Source organism: Rhinoraja longicauda, chromosome 37, assembly GCF_053455715.1.
Source record: "Rhinoraja longicauda isolate Sanriku21f chromosome 37, sRhiLon1.1, whole genome shotgun sequence".
In the NCBI taxonomy this organism is placed as follows: Eukaryota; Metazoa; Chordata; class Chondrichthyes; order Rajiformes; family Arhynchobatidae; genus Rhinoraja; species Rhinoraja longicauda.
In genome coordinates, this window is record NC_135989.1 from 15,268,772 (window position 1) to 15,289,962 (window position 21,191).

Genomic DNA, 21,191 nt, shown 5'->3' on the forward strand with positions numbered 1-21,191 from the left:
TCACCTGCCCGTGTTTGGCCCATATTCCTTCAAAACTGTCCTGTACATGTACATGTCTAACTGTTTCTTAAATGTTGAGATAGTCCCTGCCTCAACTACCTCTTCTGGCAGGTTGTATAGGAAAAAAACCTGCAGATGCAGATAGACACAAAATGCTGCAATAACTCAGCGGGTCAGGCAGCATCTCGGGAGAGAAGGAATGGGTGATGTTTCGGGTCGAGACACTTCCTCAGACTTCTGGCAGGTTGCTCCATACATGTACAATAGTATGAATATATTATAAGAGCTGCTGCCCACACAGCATCAGAGACCCAGGTTCTTTGGCTCACAGCGCCAGAGGTCCAGGTTCAATTCTGACTTCGAGTGCTGTCTATGTGGTGTTTGCACGCTCTCCCTGTGACCATGTGGGTTTCCTCCAGGTGCTCTGATTTTTTCTCACTCTGAAAGACATGCGTGTTTGTAGGTTTCATTGGCTTCTCTAAATTGCCTCCTAGTGTGTAGGGAGTCGATGCGAAAGAGGGATTACAAAGAACAAGTGTAAACGGGTGATTGATTGCTGGCATTGACTCGGTGGGGCGAAGGGTCTGTTTCCATGCTGTATCTCTAAACTAAATATTTAAAGAAGTACAAATAAATATATGAGGTAAATTGTTGATAAATCATTGACAAACGGATTGGTTTTGATTGAATGTAATATGCTTAGTTAACCTGGCTGAATGCTTTTCAACCAATCACTTTTTTCCCCCTGTAATTGAGGAAGTTAGAGGAGTCAATGTGCAAGATACCAAAAATTCAGCTGATGGAAAAGTGGGAAATTCAGCAAATTGTGTCAACTGATGCAAGCTTGGATTTCAAGGCTTTAAACTTGAACGAGAAAGCAAAATAATATATAGGTTTGGGAAAGACTGACTGAAATAGGAGATAGAGCAATGAGTCTTGACTTAAAAAGCTGACTTAAAGGCACACATGGAACAGGGTAATTGCAGTTAACTGGATAGGACAGAGAGTTGAAAATACTAGAACTCAGGAAGACACTGTTCTCCAGGGAAGGAATTATGGGTTGTACACTGAGAAAGTGCATGATCTTCCATGTGTGCTTAAAAACCAATACACTGTTAAAATAGTTTGATAAACCTGAAATGAAGACACAAAAAACTGCAAATTCTAAAATCTGGAACAAAATTTAAAGTTTTATTTTGGAAGAAGGGTCCTCCTCTGTCCATTCCCTCCATAGATGCTGCCTGACCCACTAGGTTCCTCTAGCACTTTGTATTTTACTAAACTAGGTAGGTGGCTTGCCGACAGTTTGTGAGGGAGGAAGGATAAATCGTGGCCAAAGGATAATAGAAGGTTGAAAACATTTAGACTCATAGCTCTGATGTAACCAGAGGCAGCAGATGATGAAATTAAAGGATTGGATTTAAAGTGGAGTGGAACTTGGATCTTGGACTTGGCAATAGGAAGCAATGCTTGCCCAGCCCATTAGGGTTACATAAAGGAGATTGATGGCCACGCCCAGGCGTGTTCCAGCAATGACTGCAGCTCCTTGAGAAGATTCTCTCAAGGCCCTCTTGTGGAGAACATTTATTGAAAGAGAAGGAAATATTTTTCAATTCAGTTGGCAAAGAACATTGAGGAAATGGAAACGTAAAGGCCACGGAAATAAACGCACAAAGGATTTTAAAGGAACAAAGCAATAGTTATGAAATTAATCCAAAGCAATGAAGTGTTTGGAATACCGCTAACAATTACATTTCACAAGTGGATTATTCACATGGTTGCATTGAAGCCTTTAGAGACCAAAGCATGTAATACATCAACACTCATTAAATCTGCATGAAATAGATATTAATGAATGAGAAGAGTTTATTGGCCAAGTATGTGCATTTACAAGGAATGTGCCTTGGTGCTCCAAGAGTTCAGTTAAACAATATTTGGAAGAAATAATATGATTAACCAGAATGTTTGATGTACATACATCTTCCCCGCACTTAGCTTAACTTCACTGAAAATTTTACAGAGCTAATCTTAAGGCTCACTGACATTTTGGGAAATAAATTAGTCATTGAGGTGCAAAGTAAAAGCCATACAAGAAACAATTAGAAAATAAACTTAATTTTACGTTTTCAGCAAGAAGTCAGGTGAAAGCTAACTGTAGAAACCTAATCTCAGTAATATGCTCTTTTCGACACACAGCGGGGGATCTAAGCACACCAAACACAGAGATAATCATTTCAATTTACTGCTGACCTGCACATTAAAATCCTTCAGCTTGTCCCGCGAGTGAGAAGCATCTCTTTCCCTCACTATACTGATCAAAGGAGCTGCTGTAGAGATTTTCCAATAGCTTCCAGTTAATAGGCATCCATATCACCAGCGATCTAACCTAACCTCTTCACACTAATGCAGTGATCAAAAAAGCTCAGCAGCATATTTACTTTCTTAGGCATCTGAGATTTGGCATGTCACAGCACTGAAATGGGCCTCTCAATCCAACTTGTCCAGGCTGATTGAGATAACCATTGAAATTGAGTTGCATTTGCCTGCATTTGTCCTATATCCCTCTAAAACCTTTGTATCCATATACCAGTCCAAATGCTTGGCACCCCATTCCATGTACCCACCACCCTCTGTGTGAAAACGTTTAGTTTAGTTTAGAGCAACAGCATGGAAACAGGTTCTTCAGCACACTGAGTCCTCGCTAACCACCAATCACCCATTCAAACGAGTTCGATGAAATCCCACATTCCCATCCACTCCATACACATTAGGGGCAAGTATATTTTACTTGAGGCCAATTAACCTACAAACCCACTCGTCTTTTGGGATGTGGGAAGAAGCACCCAGAGGAAACCCATGCAGTCACAGGAAGAATGTGCAAACTCCACACAGGTAGCACCCAAGATCAGGATTGATCAGGATGGATCTCTGGCCCTGTGAGATAGCAGCTCCACCTGCTGCGCCACTGTGGCACCCTCAGGTTCCTATTAAAAATTCCCCCACTCACCTAAAACCTATGCCCTCTCATACTTGATTCCCTTACCCTAGGATAAAGACTCTGTGCATTAACCTTATCAATGCCGCTCATGATTTTATACACCTTTATAATGATAACCCTTCAACCTCTTGTGCTCCAAGGAATAGAGTCCTTGCCTGCCAACCCCATAGCTCATGGCCTTGAATCCTAGCAATATCCTTGTAAATCTTTCCTGCATACTTTGTAGCTGAATAACATTCTTCCTGGAGCAGGTTGGCCAAAAATGAACAGAATACTCAGCAATATCTTGTACAACTGTTTGATAATGTCCCAACTTCTATACTGAGATCCTTGACTGATGAAGCATGCCAAACGCCCTTTTCACCACTCATAACACACTTTCAGAGAAGGATGTACTTGTACGTCTAGACCCCTGTGCTCTACATTTCCCAGGGCCCTGTGAAGATCCTGCCCTATTTGACATCCTAAAATACAACATTTCACTTTTATCTGAATTAAACCCCCTTTGCCATTCCTCAGCCCACTTGTTCGGCTGATCTAGATTCCGCTGTAATTCTCAATAGCCATCTACAGACCGCCTATTTTGGTGTCATCTGCAAACTTACTATTACTGACTTACAGCGCAACAGACCCAGGTTCGATATTGATCACGGGTGCTGTCTGCATAGAATTTGTACGTTCTCCCTGTGATCTGCCCGGGTTTTCTCTGGGTGCTCCTGTTTCCTCCCACACTCCATAGATGTGTAAGTTTGTAGGTTAATTAGCTTGGTAACATTGTGAATTGTCCCTTGTGTGTAGGACAGTGCTGGTGTATGAGATGATTGCTGGTCGGCGCAGACTCGGTGAGCCGAAGGGCCTGTTTCCGCACTGTTATCCCTAAAAACTAAAATTAAAACACTTTGCTGTGCAGACATTACCATATGAACACAAAGATGCAGTTATTTTAGGTTCAATCCCGACTACAGGTGCTGTCTGTACGGAGTTTGTTCGTTCTCCCCGTGACTGCATGGGTTTTCTCCGAGATCTTCAGTTTCCTTCCACACTCCAAAGACATGCAGGTTTTTAGGTTAATTGGCATGGTGTATGAGAAAAATTGTCCCTAGTGTGTGTCAGATCGTGTTACTTTACCCTGTCTAAAACTGTTACAATTGTTTCGTTGGGTTGCTGTTGTCTAAATTACTTAAATTATTGCATCGTATGGGAGGCGCATTCCCAATCTCGTTGTGCCCCTGGGTACAATGACAATAAAGATATATTGTATTGTATTGTATTGTATTGTATTGTAATGTGCTGGTCGGTGCGGACTCGGTGGGCTGAAGGGCCTGTTTCCGCGCTGTATCTCAAAACTAAACTAAATTAAACTAAATTACAAACTATTCTCAAGCTATGTGAATGTCATGAAAATAAAGCCATAAACATCTGCGCTTTGATCATTCTGATGCAGTTAGTCCATCAGTCTATTATGAATAATGATTCACATGCATGATCAAATAACCAAAGGCATGGCAAGATCATTTATCTCTTTTAGCAGAGAGCTTTCCAATTAGATGATATGTTGCCATCTACGATACTTCACATTCACTTGATTTTCTCCTTTCATCTTGTCAAGTTGCTGATGATAGCTGTAGTACAGTCCTGTACCTGTAACTCAGAATGAAATCTTCTACAAATAGCTATCTTGCATGAAGCCTTAGACAAACTATTATGTGTTGGTCATTAGGTCATGGGTTCAAATCTTGCTCAAGGAACTTGAACACACACACAGAAATCTAGACCGGCAATCCTGTGCTGGTACAAGGGAATGTTGTGCTAGCAAAGCGGGCCACACTGACAAAATGCAACACTCTCAGGGGAAGACTAGCGTGGGAATGTGAGCAGTAGCCATTGAAATGTGAGGAACTGCAAATACTGGTTTACAAAGAAAGACACAAAGTCCTGGAGTAACTCAGCGGGTCAGTCAGCATCTCTGGAGAAATAGATAGGTGACATTTGGGGTCTGAACCCTTATTCAGACATTGTGGGGAGGGAGGGAGAAAGCTGGATGAAAGGAAGGATGGGACAAAGCCTGGCTGGTAATTAGCACGGGTGTCAGGCGTTATGGGGAGAAGGCAGGAGAATGGGGATAGAGAGACAGATAGATCAGCCATGATTGAATGGTGGAGCAGACTTGATGGGCCGAATGGCCTAATTCTGCTCCTATCATTTATGACCTTAATAGGGTGATACAGGTGGGAGGTGGGGTGGTGATAGACAAATGGTGCACAAGGGCCAGAGATGAAAAGAGTTACAGAGTAAAGCTCTCTCTACACTGTCCATCAAACCTTCCAGATCAGGGTTAAACACAGAGAAATAGATCCTTCTTTCCTATGACAGTAAACATACATTCAGAAAAGAGCATTGGAATTTTTTGTGCTACCCCGCCTGCAGGAGAGTTGTGCTCACCAGCATTTAATGCAATTTGCAAGTTCTCTTTGCAGGAAGCGCAGCCTGCCAGGAGGATGTCATTGGTGAAATATTTCATTTGCGTGGGTACAATGTTCCCCATAAATCGCTTTGTACCCTTTCAAATTGCAGAGTGGACACATTGATCCAATCGGTTTGGGCTGCTTTCACAGCTAAGTCACGGACATGAGGGGATTGTGCTCAAATTGTCTGCACCAACCATCCCACTTGACGTCATGCAGAAAATCTCAATAGTGTGGCAGTGGAAATATAAATCAGGGTCAAACGGCAAATTTAAAATGCATCCGTCTTCCAGAACAGATAGCTTGCATCATGGCACTATCAAGATCATATCTATTTTAGTCTACATTATATTTTGCTGCCTTAAACCAGAAAATAAATTTTCATGTCAAGGCTAGTCAACCATTATTATTAATCCCAACTAAACTCAGCAGACCTAACATCCTACCTGTCCAAATAGCATGACAAATGCTCTGCTTTTCAACAGTCAGATGTTAATGTCACTTTACAGGAGGTGAACATATTTCTATCTGTGCATATGTTTATGTATCCACGTTTATAAACATGCATGTGTCTATATATTTTGATGTGTGTGCATGTACATACATGCGTTTAAATATTCAATCATATATATATGTGTGTGTGTGTGCACTTAAATATATAAACGCATATGTGTACATACTTGTACATACAGTTAAATGTATTTAACTGTATGTACATGTATGCACATACATGTGTTTAAATATTAAAGTATGTATATATAAAAATGTGTGCTTTAATATTTAAACACATGTATGTACATTCATATACACACAATTAAATACATTTAAACGCATGTATTGAAATTCATGTATGCAGTCTGCATGTGCTTGGACAAGGTTACGTGCATGTGTTGAATTGCTTGTGTGTGTTGGTGTATTTGTATACTGCACCTCTCCGTATTTCGATGCAGTGCATATTTATCTATGTTCAGTATCTAAATGTATAGCTATATGCCTGTATGTTTCTGTATTCCCATGCATATGTTTGTTCTTATAAAAACTAATTAATTTGAAAAGGTAGCTGGGAAAGTGATGTATTATAGTTTCAGAACATGGGAACCTGGATACTGTATTCCCAGAAGGCAGTCATATCTAACTCAAATTTGCAAATGGTTAGGGACAGGATGGCGTGACTGCAAACGAGGCAGATGGAGAGATCCAGAGGACAGTTCCGGAGGAGGCTCAGCCCTAACGTTTGGCTAACAGATACAAGGTTCTTGCTCCCATGGTAGATGAGTGTGTTACTGCAGGGTGGAAGAGCAACTGCCCAAAGCACCATGGCACAGGGAGTAATTTAAGCAGGGAAGTAAAGAGAAATGCAGCGGTTATAGAGGATAGCACAGTTAGGGAAACTGCTCTCTGCCACAAAGACAGACCTAAATGCTTTGTAGGTAGACACAAAATGCTGGAGAAGGAATGGGTGACGTTTCGGGTCGAGACCCTTCTTCAGTCTCAACCCGAAATGTCACCCATTCCTTCTCTCCCGAGATACTGCCTGACCCGCTGAGTTACTCCAGCATTTTGTGTCTACCTTCGATTTAAGCCAGCATCTGCAGTTTTTTTCCTAAATGCTTTGTTGCTGGTGGGGTTCAGGGCATATCCACTGGGCTGGAGAAGAACATGGAACAGGTTTCTCCTTCCCCGTTAGGAAGGGGCAGGACCCAATTGGAGTAGGAGGGGAACTAACTACAGAGGTAGGACTAGGAAGGTTGTTCTGCTGAAGGATTATGAGTACAGGGCAAAATTTAAAAGCAGAACCACAAGAGTAATGGATTATTACCCGAGTCATGTACAAGTGTGTAAAGAGAGGTACAGTAAATGTGCAGCAGACATCGTGGTGAGGTAGAAATCACCTCCGGTTTACGATTCATGGGATACTGGTGCCTTGAGTGGAGAAAGGGGTAGCTTGGGGATGGGCTTCACCCAAATTGTGCTAGGACCTGTGTACTGGTGAATCGCATATATAGGGTTGTAGATATTGCGTTATATTAAATAGCGGGGTGCTAGCGAAGGCTCCATGATGGAATGTTTAATACATCAAGAGGAAATGAGAGAATGCCAGCACGGTGTAGAGGGGGAAATTAATAACTAAAGTGTAAAAATAAATGTGAACAGTCATATGCTGCACTCAGCAAATCTAGAGTTAGTAAAAACCTAACATTTGAAGGTTAATGGTCTTTATTTGAATGCATGCGTTGGCGGTAAGATTAATGAGTTGAAGGTATAGATAGAAACATATGATATAGAAACATAAAAACATAGAAAATAGGCGGAGTAGGCCATTCGGTCCTTCGAGCCAGCACCACCATTCAATATGATCATGGCTGATCATCCAGAATCAGTACCCCATTCCTGCTTTCTCCCCATATCCCTTGGTTCCATTAACCCTAAGAGCTATATCTAACTCTCTCTTGAATATGATCTGATGGGCATTACAGAGATGTGGTTGCAGGGTGACCCTGACTGGATGCTCACGATTCCAGGTTATACACGATAAGATAGTACTTTATTTATCCCAGGAGGGAAATTGGTCTGCCAACAGTCATAAAACACAAGATAAATGAAACATGAAATTAAAGTGACGAGTTAAAAGTCCAGGAGTGGGGATTTGCAAAGATTTGGGGAGGGTGGGGGGAGAGGGGAGTCAGTCTACCCACGACAGAAGGGGGAGGAGTTGGACGGTTTGATAGCCACAGGGAAGAAGGATCTCCTGTGGCGTTCTGTGCTGCATCTTGGTGGAACCAGTCTGTTGCTGAAGGTGCTCCTCAGGTTGACCAGTGTGTCATGGAGGGGTGAGCTGAATTATCCAGGATGCTCCGCAGTTTGAGGAGCATCCTCCCCTCCAAGACCTTCTTAGGCCCCCTTGGTCATGGCTGACCATGGGTGATGCATACTCGTTGGCTGCTTGCTCCACACCTCGCCTAGAGCAGCGTCACTTGTGGCTGAAGAGACCAATGCGGGAGTGACAGTCTCTGTCGCAAAGGTCACATTTGTGTGCGGTCTCTGGTCTGTTGAAGTTGCGGTGTTCCTTTCTGCGTGCCCGCTTTTCTGCCGCTGCATTCATCAGCTTCTCTTCCCCCGTTTTGAGATGTTGGTTCAGGGTACCTCTCCACCTCATACGGTCAGCTGCAAGGCTCTCCCAGGACTCCACATCGATGTCGAGCGCCTTCAAATCTCTCTTGCAGACATCCTTGTAACGTAGCTGGGGGCGGCCGATAGTTCTCCTCCCAGATGTTAGCTCTCCATAGAGGATGTCGTTTGGAATACGGCCATCCTCCATGCGGTGGACATGGCCCAGCCACCGCAGCCTGCGCTGCCTGAGTACAGTGTACATACTCGGAAGGCCAGCGCAAGACAGAATCTCAGCGTTGGGCACTCTGTCTTGCCAGGATATACCCAGGATAGGGTGGATGCTTCTAAGGTGGAAGGTGTTGAGTCTTCTCTCCAGTCTGGCATATGTAGTCCATGTCTCACTGCCGTACAGCAGCGTGCTGTTGACACAGGCATTGTAGACTGCTATCTTTGTCTTCACTGTCAGCTTTGGATTGGTCCACACTCGAGTTGTGAGGTGAGCGAGAGTTGTAGCTGCCTTCCCGATCCTCTTGTCAATCTCTGTGTCCAAGGAGAGGTTGTCGGTGATGGTGGGGCCGAGGTACGTGAACTGATGGACGGCATCGAGTTCATAGTCGTCGATGGTGATGACAGGCGGTGCCTCTGTATCCTGTCCCAGGACGTTCGTCTTCTTCAGGAGCACCTCCCATGAATTCAACTCCGCCCCCAGGACTGTTCCAAAAGGACAAGCGAACAAGGAAAGGAGGTATGGTAGCATTGCTAAGGAAGGAACTAGGGTGATGCTGAATGATGACACAGAGGCAATGGATGATAATGTAAAATTGGTTTGAGTTGAAATTATGAATAGCATGGAAAAGATGTAAATGTGAGGCTCAGAGCATGATGTGGCAGAAATGGTTTATGATTCTTGAGACACTAAAACCAACAGTGGGGAAGGAGAGTGCTATTTCATTGAAAATCATCTATAGGCTCCCAAATTGTGGCCTCTTGATTGGGAAGAAAATAAATGGGGAAATATATTGTTTTTTTTTGAAGGGAACACCAATTGCCCTGGGAGTTGTTAGTCTACATTATCATTAAACCAACCAAATTGGCGAAGGCATTGGAGAAGATACATTTGCGAAGTGTATCAAGGATTGTTCCTCAGAATCTAGCCAGGATTAGGCTATTTTAGGTTTGGTCACAAGTAAGAAAGAAGGAGTAATAAGAGATATTGGGGTTAGAAATCCCCTAGGAGGTAGTATCCACAATATTATACAATTCCAGATGTAGTTTGAGGATAAACAGTACAGACCAAAACCACTGACCAACTTAAATAAGGGCAATTATTGTTGGTGTGAATGTGGGATTGGCTGAAGTGGACTTGGGAGGATAAGATGAGAGTCAGGACAGTAAATGAACAGTGGCAGATAGTCAAACCTCAGGTCTATAAGAATCAGCAGAAATCTATCTCAATTAAGAAGAGGGAGTCCCTGTGAAAGGGGTATAATCTGGTTAAACAAGGAGATCAAGGATAATGTTAAATGAAAATATGAAGTGGCATGGGCTGGTGATAGGCCAGAGGACTGGGAAGTTTTTAAGATCTGGCAGCAAAAGACATAAAAGCTCACAAGAATGGAGAAAATTGATTTTCTGAGAAAAGGGGTGTGATTTAACAGCAAACAGTAAGAGTAGGAGACACAAGAGATTGCAGATGCTGTAATCTGAAGCAAAATACAAGCAAAGTTGTATTAATACAATACAATGAAGCAAAGCTGCTGAAGGAACTCAGTGGTCAGGCATCATCTATGGAGACAGTAGTAAGGTGTTTGACTTTTGCAAATAGGAAGCGTTTCCATTGATAGGAAATTAGACGAAGGCTGTTAAGGTAAGTGTGGGATCTCTGGAGAATGAGGCTGGTGAATTAAAAGAAGGAAATAAAGAAATGGCAGGTATGTTGAATCAATTATTTGCATCAGTCCTCAGCATGGAGGACACTGCAAATATCCCTAAGATTACAGGAAAAAAACTGCAGATGCTGGTTTAAATCAAACGTAGACACGAAATGCTAGACTAACTCAGCGGGTCAGGCAGCATCTCGGGAGAGAAGGAATGGGTAACATTTCGGGTCTGAAGAAGGGACTCGATCCGAAACGTCACCCATTCCTTCTCTCCCGAGACTCTGCCTGACCCGCTGAGTTGCTCCAGCATTTTGTGTCTACCTCCCTAAGATTACAGATGGGCTAACTTCAAATGACAGGATGGAACTTGTAAAAATCGCATTTATGTGACATAATCAAAGAGAGATACAGCATGGAAACAGGCTCTTCAGCTCAACTCATCCATGCTAACCAAGATGCCCCATCTAAGCTATCCATATGTCCGCATTTGACCCTTATCCCTCTAAACCTCCTCTATCCATGTACCTGTCCAAGTGTCTTATAAATATTGGTATTGTTAAATCATTATAGAAATTCATACCATTTTATAGAGTCAAATCCCTTGGACTGGATGGGCTGCATATAATAGAGGGGACCACAGAGATAGGGGATCCATTGACTCAAAATGTTCGACACCTGCAACATTCTGGGAAGGTACTAGAAATTGAAAAACAGCAAATCTTCCACTGGTTGAAAAGGGAAGAAGACAGAAGGTAGGGCACTTTAGTTAGTTTAATATATCGATGCTAGAGTCAATAATCAAGGAGGAAATAACCAACCATTTAGGAAATCTGAATATAGGCAGTTCCTGAGTTACAAGTCCATGCCTGAGAACTGAATGTAGCCTGAATTTTTGTAAGTCAGAAATGAACAAATTCACAAAAACAGTTGTGATGGAAGAGTAAGCAGGCATGAGAAGAGTAGCCGCCAACCGACCTGACTACTCAGGAAGTGATCTGGTGAGTTTGCTCAGTACCCTCAGATCAGCCCCGCTTGACCCAGCCCGCGATGGTTGCAGCTCAGGAGAGTAGGGTAATGTGGAGGCCGGGGAGAGAAGGAACGTAGAAATGCTCCATTCCCACCCAACAGAAGATGCCTGTAGCTCTGTAACAGCTGGAAAATCCCTCCCCATTCATCCTGCGAGACTCCAGGGAAATAACCCTACTCAACTCCAAAGTGTACCACCTGCAACCTTGCAGTAGCTGGCAAACCCAATCCCATGCAGATCTCCAAACAGCCAGTACAGTGTCTCCAATCACTAATTCCTGATAAAACTATCACCTCTGCCTCTGCAGAATACTGCTACATGTCCTTGCTATTGAGGCAGAGCAGCATAGGTTCACGAGGTTAATCCCTGGGATGGAGGGACTGCCATATGAGGAAAGATCGGAAAGACTAGGCTTGTATTCACTGGAGTTTAGAAGGATGAGAGGGGATCTTATAGAGAATTAAAATCATAAAAGGACTAGACAAGCTAGATGCAGGAAAAATGTTCCCAATGTTGGGCTAGTTCAGAGCCAGGGGACACAGTCTAAGAATAAAGGGGAGGCCGTTTAAAACTAAGGTGAGAAGAAACTTTTTCACCCAGAGAGTTGTGAATTTGTGGAATTCTCTGCCATAGAAGGCAGTGGAGGCCAATTCACTGGATGAATTTAAAAGAGAGTTAGATAGATTCTTAGCGGCTAGAGGAATCAAGGGAAACGGGGAGAAGGCAGGCAAAGATTACTGATTTTAGATGGTCAGCCATGATCACAATGAATGGCGGTGCTGGCTTGAAGAGCCAAATGGCCACCTCCTGCACCTATTTTTTATGTTTCTATGTTTCTATGTTCAGGCTCCAACCATACAATCCAACTCTAAATCACTTGATTCACATGTGAAGCTCTACTATAATGTTAGAGACGCATAACTTGTTTCTAACAATTGTTTAAAAATGCATTGGAAATTTTTCGTAAAATTGAAAATTTGTAAGTCTGTGTACAGGGTCAACTCATGCATATACTTCAACTTCCAATGACAAGATTACTAACTCCCCAAGTAGAAACATTCCATATGCACATGGGATTATCCCCATTAACAAAATATATGCATCCAGTGGAGTTTTCCTTGCACTGGCTGCTGTGCATAGTATTTACAGTAACTTCTGTTTTGATATTTGGAATATGAGCCCATCCCTTGCCTTTGTTCCCGAAATCCATGATTAGCACTTTGAAGGCACAGAATCTTTCTCAGTTAGAGTCTATGGTGATAGCAGATCAACTATTTCTCCAAGGAGAGGTTACTCTTGATGATAGATGCCCATGGCCAGTTTAACTGCAGAAGAAACTGGGATCTAGCCCAATGCCATCCTCATAAGCATTCTGCCTGGCAGAGGCCAGAATAGTGCCCAGGAGAAAGAATCCTACATGATTTACCTTTCTTACCCCTGAGACACTGAAAATGATCATAGTGTCCCTTCCACTATTCCCACTGCAATCAGATGAGATTCAGCAGAGATCAGAATAGAGATCCCAAGAGTTCTGGACTGCAAGACTCAATTACCAACTGTTTTTATTAAATAACCCATCAGGGAGAAACAATATCATTTCTATCCAATTTGAACACTGCTTTATATAAAGAATTGAGCACACAACATACAAGAGCAAAAGGGAGTCCTTTATAAAATTAGTCAACCACCACATCAGCCAGCTACAACACACCCGTGGTCTACGGAAGAACCATATAGTGCTTTATACTGAAACCTCCTGCCTATTGCCTCATGTTCAAAACTGCAACATGACTTTCAAACAGCTGATCAGTGGCTGCAGTGAAACACATAACAATTAAAAAAAAAATTAGATTGAGATACACAAGAGATTCACAAGAAATTAAAGCGTTGCAAAGACTAGCAGAAAATATATGATTTTTTTTAAAATACAAGACTAAGGCACGATCACCATGATTAGTTAAAATACAGCCAGATTCTGCAGTAGCTCACTGTGAGGTTCAAAAACGAAGCGTGCAGCTAGATAAAACCGAGGCTCACCTTTATAATTACTGAGAATGGTTAGGTCAGTCAGTTACAAGGAGAGAATCTATAAAGGAAAGATTGTCCAAACATAAAATCCCCAGCTCTTGCACAGGAGAACCCCCATTCACAGAATCTTCTCTTTGTTTATCAACGTGCGCAGCCTGACGATGTGACAGCTCAGTTAATCACTGTGTGCAGAGAGAGAGAGAGAGAGAGAGAGAGAGAGAGAGAGAGAGAGAGAGAGAGAGAGTACCGAAGACAAGGGAAGCAAGGGAAGACTGCAGATCCAGCGGAGCTTGTGAATAAAGAAAGAGCTGTGATCTGTGCTTGTGAGTGTGGACATGTGTGTGTGTGTGTGTGTGTGTGTGTGTGAGTGAGTGAGTGAGTGAGCGAATATTTACATCATCGTATCTATCCCTTCAGAATACATGTATAAAAATATTTAAAGATAAAAATCAATTTAAGAAAAATATCCAGTTAGACAGTCACATGCTCTCTGGGAAAATGGTCACGGAACCACCTAAGAAGGCAAGATCTTCTTCTGACAAAACGGAACATTCATTATATAATGACAGCTGTAGTTAAACACATCTGGGGATTTTTCCAGTTAAAGAAATAATCCACCCAATATTTCCTATGCAGGCAAAGGTGGATTGTTTACAGTGCCCCCCATAATGTTTGGGACAAAGACCCATCATTTATTTATTTGCCTCTGTACTCCACAATTTGAGATTTGTGATAGAAAAAAATCACATGTGGTTAAAGTGCACATTTTCAGATTTTAATAAAGGCCATTTTTATACATTTTGGTTTCACCATGTAGAAATTACAGCAGTGCTTATACATAGTCCCCTCATTTCAGGGCACCATAATGTTTGGGACACAGCAATGTCATGTAAAAGAAAGTGGTTATGTTTAGTATTTTGTTGCATATCCTTTGCATGCAATGACTGCTTGAAGTCTGCGATTCATGGACATCACAAGTTGCTGGGTGTCTTCTCTGGTGATGCTCTGCCAGGCCTGTATTGCAGCCATCTTTAGCTTATGCTTGTTTTGGGGGCTAGTACCCTTCAGTTTTATCTTTAGCATATAAAAGGCATGCTCAATTGGGTTCAGATCGGGTGATTGACTTGGCCACTCAAGAATTTACCATTTTTTAGCTTTGAAAAACTCCTTTGTTGCTTTAGCAGTATGTTTGGGATCATTGTCTTGCTGCAGAATGAACCGCCGGCCAATGAGTTTTGAGGCATATGTTTGAACTTGAGCAGATAGGATGTGCCTATACAATTCAGAATTCATTATGCTACTACCATCAGCAGTTGTATTATCAATGAAGATAAGTGAGCCAGTACCTTCAGCAGCCATACATACCAGGCCATAACACCCCCACCACCGTGTTTCACAGATGAGGTGGTATGCTTTGGATCTTGGGCAGTTCCTTCTCTCCTCCATACTTTGCTCTTGCCATCACTCTGATACAAGTTCATCTTCGTCTCATCTGTCCACAAGACCTTTTTCCAGACCGCCCCAACGTGCAGCGGCAGTGTGTTCGCCCGCCCCGGATCGCGGGGCTTGGGTCGGCCCGATGCGGACCTTTCACCATCCGGCGCGGCCTGGAACCACAACAGCCTGACCGCGGGAGAAGACGGCAGGGGAAGGGAAAAGACATTCTGGCCTTCCATCACAGTGAGGAGGGGACTGGAGGAGACTCACTGTGATGGATGTTTATTTTTTGTGTGTGTTGGTTGGGGTTGTGTAATTTGCTTATTTTATTGCTTTTATTGTTGGACTGTGGGTGACTAAATTTCGTCCAAAAAACTTGTTTTTTGGATGACAAATAAAGATATCTTGAATCTTGAATCTCTTGAATCTTTAAGTACTTCTTGGCAAACTGTAACCTGGTCATCCTATATTTGCTGCTAACCAGTGGTTTGTATCTGGCAGTGTAGCCTCTGTATTTCTGTTCATGAAGTCTTCTGTGGACAGTGGTCATTGACAAATCCACACCTGACTCCCGAAGAGTGTTTCTGATCTGTCGGACAGGTGTTTGGGGATTTTTCTTTATTATAGAGAGGACTCTTTTGTCATCAGCTGTGGAGGTTTTCCTTGGCCTGCCAGTCCCTTTGAGATTAGTAAGCTCACCAAGTGCTCTCTTTCTTCTTAATGATGTTCCAAACAGTAGATTTTGGTAAGCCTAAGGTTTGCCTGATGTCTCTAACAGTTTTATTATTGTTTCTCAGTCTCATAATGGCTTCTTTGACTTTCATTGGCACAACTTTGGTCCTCATGTTGATAAACAACAATAAAAGTTTCCAAAGGTGATAGAAAGACTGGTTGTAACTAGATTCCATGGGACTGGGTCAATTAAAAGGGTTTCTGGACAATCACATCTGCCTGTCTGCTTGCCTGGGAATATATCACTCAGTGTAATACTCAGTATATGCAGCTTCCTTCTGTTCTGCTGTGCATTCCACATGTGATTCTGTTCTTAACCGAATGGTTAGAGTCTAAAACATCGCCAGTAATGGCCTCCTCTCTAATTCAGTGCACCAACTCTGTGTTACTTCCTGAAATTTGAGTTCTGCTCTTGTGATCACACTGCACAAGCAACCAGTGGTCCCTTATTGCTTTGCACACTGCTGAAATAAATAATTTAACCAGTAAACAATGTCTCCTCTGTGTGACCTCACGAATACAAATAGATATGACAACTAAGGTTATGTTTCATTCAAAGGTAGCACTTGTTCTGCCCTTCCTCATAGATAAATAATTATGTTGATGGTTCTCACAACCCTTAATCAAGTTGCAGAACATGATTAGGAGCAAAGATACTAGAGGAGCAAGATAGACCACTCGACCCTAAAAAACCGTAGTATGCCTTTTTAGTAGGCAGAAACTTGCAGAAACATTTAAAAAGAAAAAGAACAAAAATCTGTGAATTGATAGATGAGATATATTCTGCATTTTGATGGTATCCTCACATACTGTTCCCCCAAAACACTGATTACACTGCAAGAGGCATAGCGAATGGCGGGTTTTGCCTACTAAAATGGCGAACGTTACGCTCCTTTGCGTACTACACTTCAGTATAAGCGATTTCAACAGAGCAGTCCATATTGTTCCTCTAGTATCTTTGATTAGGAGTGAATTAGCAGAAATCTATTTGTTCCAATTATCTATCCATCTGGGTTAGATCTGAATTATAAAATGGTGAGATTATGGTCATAGACATAAACCAATTTCTAAACCACTGTAACAGCTGCTACTTCCTTTGTTTATGAAATAATTGGTGGCAATAAACAGTCCAAAAGGAAGAGAGAAAATGACAACGGGGATTCAGAAATGTGATTCTCCATCTCTAATGAGAACAATCAGCAACAATTTTGAACAAAAACATTACTTTCCCTTGGAATCAATTTGTAGAGTTTGTACCATTCAACATTATTAATTTTTGAAAAGCATAATTCAGACCATTGTGCCAGTGAACATTTATTCACAAAATGCTGGAGTAACTCAGCAGGTCAGGCAGCATCTCGGGAGAGAAGGAATGGGTGACGTTTCGGGTCGAGACCCTTCTTCAGACCCGAAACGTCACCCATTCCTTCTCTCCCGAGATGCTGCCTGACCTGCTGAGTTACTCCAGCATTTTGTGAATAAATCGATTTGTACCAGCATCTGCAGTTATTTTCTTATATATAGTGCCAGTGAACATTGTGGCTGCAATTTGAGCAAAACCGAATTCACAACATTTTGAAATTGTTTCCTTTGTTCAATAAACAATTGTAGTTTCATTTTTCTATTCTTGGTAAGGTAGAGTTCCTACATACACAACAAAGAGACGGGCAAACTTTATAAAAGGATTGCTGCCTGTGAAAGCTTGCCCACACAAAGAGACTTTGTGAAATGAAAATGAACCCGAGACCAGGTGTAATGGCAACTTCAGTCTTTTCCAATAACGTCCTTTCCGCTTGCCATTACTTCACAGGGAGTGGGAGTGAACTTGACGCAAACCAACAAAGAGATTTACCAAACGTATTTTCAGTTTAATTAGTCGTTTATTGAAGTCGCAATATAAACAGGTCTGTATCTCTCCAAGCTTTCAGCTCTCTTCATTGCAGGTCTGGTAAGAACTGTATCTCGCCATACTCCCTGTGTCTGACCCCTCCCATCTCTGCATCTCCAGATATACTCTTTAATTCTGGCTCCTCCCAGTCCATTATGCCCATATATGTATTCATCTCACGACGGCCCCCAAGTGTCCAAAATAAATACAGCAAGATATCTAGGCAAAATAATATAATATGCTAAAACAGCCAGCACAAACACAAATGGATCCTACAAGCAGGTATAGTCAACCATAGTTAGTGCCTCCAGAAACATTGTCATGAAAATGCAGAAGAATGGATGAGTTACAGTATTTATATGCAATGCATTTGGTGGAATTTGACTTATCATTCTCTCTATTCATTGGGGATACGGGGTTTAACACATCCGTTTCCTTGGCCCAACCCTTACTTCTTGGTTGACCTTTAAATGGTAACAAACTAAGATATCATAAATCAAGTAATCAATTAGTTGAAACGGCATTTAGAGCTCTGGCAGAAATGTTAGATGCTCAATTGGCAGAAATAGCAGGATTTTTGAATGTCCATAATGATATTTAAATCAAGAACAAGGTCAAAATCATGTTTCAAGCATTGTAATAACAAATTGTAGTCATTAAAACAATGAGAGACCAAGACTGTCAGTGAGGAATCAAAATAAAATTATTCTTTAAACTACCAGAATATCTGTAGAAGGCTGACAGACATTTTGATCCACCAACCCATTCATATGACACAAGGGACAACTTTCCTGACTTGATTTACTCTAGCCAATTTTGACGATGCAAATTTTAAACCAAAAAACAGATTGAAATTAGAGTTGAATTCTCTCTAGGGTGAGGAAGATAGGCTGCAACAAGCTCCTTCAGTTTCATCTCAGATGTTGCAAGCTTTTGAAATAATTGAATGGAATTAAAACAAACACTTGAATGTTAGCAGGGGCGGAGTTTGAATATAAATAGTGTAGAGTCAATGGGAGCTCAATTCTAACTCCAAGTATCACAACATCATCCTATGCATTAATCTTCATCGTTTGGGTCAATTAAAGGGTTTCTGGACAATCACATCTGCCTGTCTGCTTGCCTGGGAATATATCACTCAGTGTAATACTCAGTATGCAGCTTCCTTCTGTTCTGCTGTGCATTCCACATGTGATTCTGTTCTTATCTGAATGGTTAGAGTCAGAAAAATCGCCAGTAATGGCCTCCTCTCTAATTCAGTGTCAGTACCTATGCCAAAAATCAATATGACATATTTATTTTCTGTCTGCATACAACATGCACAATAGCAAATAAATAGAGGAAGCCAACTCACATATGGACTGATGGTACATGGAATTGTTAATCTAAATCCTCTGGTCAGCTCTACTGAGTTGTCAAGTACAACAAATGAATCAATTCAAACCAAAACTAAGCCATGATTTTGAATGTTAAATTGTCTTCCACCATAAATAGGTTCACATATACCTAATCCATTACATTAAAATCTACTGTGCAAGAAGGAACTGCAGATGCTAGTTTCACCGAAGATAGACACAAAATGTTGGAGTAACTCGGGGATCAGGAGGCATCTCTAGAGAAAAGGAATAGGTGATGTTTAATTTCCCTCTCCCCTGACTCTCAATCTGAAGAAGGGTCTCGACCCGAAATGTCACCTATTCCTATTCTTCAGCGATGCTGCCTGACCCGCTGAGTTAATCTAGCTTTTTGTGTCTCTCTTCTCTTTAAAATCTACTATCGGTTCAGAACAGATGCAATGGTGAGAAGAGACATGAAAGTCAAAACTTCAATCGTACATCACCCAAATTTACCTCCATGAAAAGTGAACTCCCTATGCATGCGAAACCTCATTTTACCTTTCAGATATACTTTTAAATCTTTGATTTGGCATATCAGAATCTGCCCTTATATTACTTTTGAATTTTGATTGCTAATCCTCCACTGAAGTGGATCACGCCACACCTCCCAGCTCATCTGAGATCACGGAACCTTTGCTTAATTTTACCAGTTAGATAATATTCTCCATTGGCAATATTTGATAGCTGGTTCGAGCATTCTTTGGGAGTTACAAAAGATGCAGAACATATATGTATTTTACTGCTACTGTACCAGTATTGGACATAGTTTACTTAAGGGTTCATCTTTAAAAAAATCATAATACACATGCGGAACAGAATACACTCATAATACACATACAGAATATCGACTGAAGAAGGGTCTCGAACCGAAACGTCACCCATTCCTTCTTTCCAGAGATGCTGCCTGTCCCGCTGAGTTACTCCAGCCTTTTGTGTCCATCTGCAGAATGTCAGAGCATTTAAAATTCTATTACTGTGCCAATGATGGTTTCAAATGCTTGATACTTGTTGGAAAGGTAGCAGAACAATGAAGTGAGAGTTGCTGTATAATAATGATTGTATTCAGATTATTATAAGGCTTACAGTGCTCAGTATGTCTTCAACAATGGTTCAAGGCTCTTTAAATCCTCTCAGCTGCATCTTCAATCTACTCCCACTACTCCCTCACAAATGACCGACCTCTGTTCTGATTTAGCTGCTCCTTTTAAACCTAACAATGTAATCAGTGCTATTGCAAGCAATTTATCTGTACTGCATTACATACACACTATGTACTGCATCACAACTAAACTAACAAATATTCCTGTAGATGCATTAATCTTGAGTAAGAAACTAAGGAACTCAGCAGACTAGGCATCAACTATGGAGGGAAAGGAACTTAACATACATTCCTCCAGAAGCTCTCCCTTCTTTGCCCTAGCCTTTCTGCACCACACAGAGCCAAGTTTTAGCTTCTTCATGTTTATTATGGAGAATTTAGAGGCCATATATAGAGTATTGTGCTCAGTTTTGGGCAAAATGATATAGAAAAAAAATTGTCAAGGATGAAAGAGTGCAGAGAAGATTTACAAAGATGTTGCTAGGACTCGAGGGCCTGAGCTATAGGGAGAGGTTGAGCAGGCTAGGACTTTATTTCTTGGAGTGCAGGAGGATGAAGGGTGATCTTATAGAGGCGTACAAAATCATGAGAGGAATAGATTGAGTAGATACACCATCTTTTGCCCAAAGTGGGGGAATCGAAAACCAGAGGACATAGGTTTAAGGTGAGGCAGGAAAGATTTAATAGGAACCTGGGGGGTAACTTTTTTACATAAGGGTGGGTGTATGGAATGAGCTGCCAGAGGTAGCTGAGCAGGTATTATCGCAACATTTAAGAAACATTCAGACAGTACATGGATAGGATAGGTTAAGAGGGATATGGGCCAAACACAGGCAATTGGGACTAGTGTAAATGGGGCATGTTGGTCGGAGTGGGCAATTGGGGCAATGGGCCTGTTTCCACATTGAAAAGTTTTAAAAAAATGTTTTCTTGTAAGTTCAGGTAACTTTGATTCCCCACCATAATATGTTTTGCAAACATGACATTGTGGCATTGCCATTTCTGATACTGGTTTATAAATCTAAGGGCAGTTCCCGCCTCCCAATGTTATTTGTTGCTGAATACGTAACCCTTCAGAATTCGATTGGGAAAAACACCCCAGCTCTGGTTTTATAACCGTTAGGAAACC

At 41.7% G+C, this 21,191-nt stretch overlaps 1 protein-coding gene across 1 annotated transcript in view; it reads right to left on the minus strand.

The window, feature by feature from the left end:
* The window catches only part of LOC144610592 (3',5'-cyclic-AMP phosphodiesterase 4B-like), a 227,439-nt gene extending 213,793 nt beyond the window's left edge, over positions 1 to 13,646 (minus strand). The window contains exon 1 of the mRNA XM_078429401.1: positions 13,519 to 13,646. The gene's annotated coding sequence lies outside the window, so the exon portion shown is untranslated. The remainder of the gene's footprint in view (positions 1 to 13,518) is intronic.
* Positions 13,647 to 21,191: the final 7,545 nt, after the last annotated feature.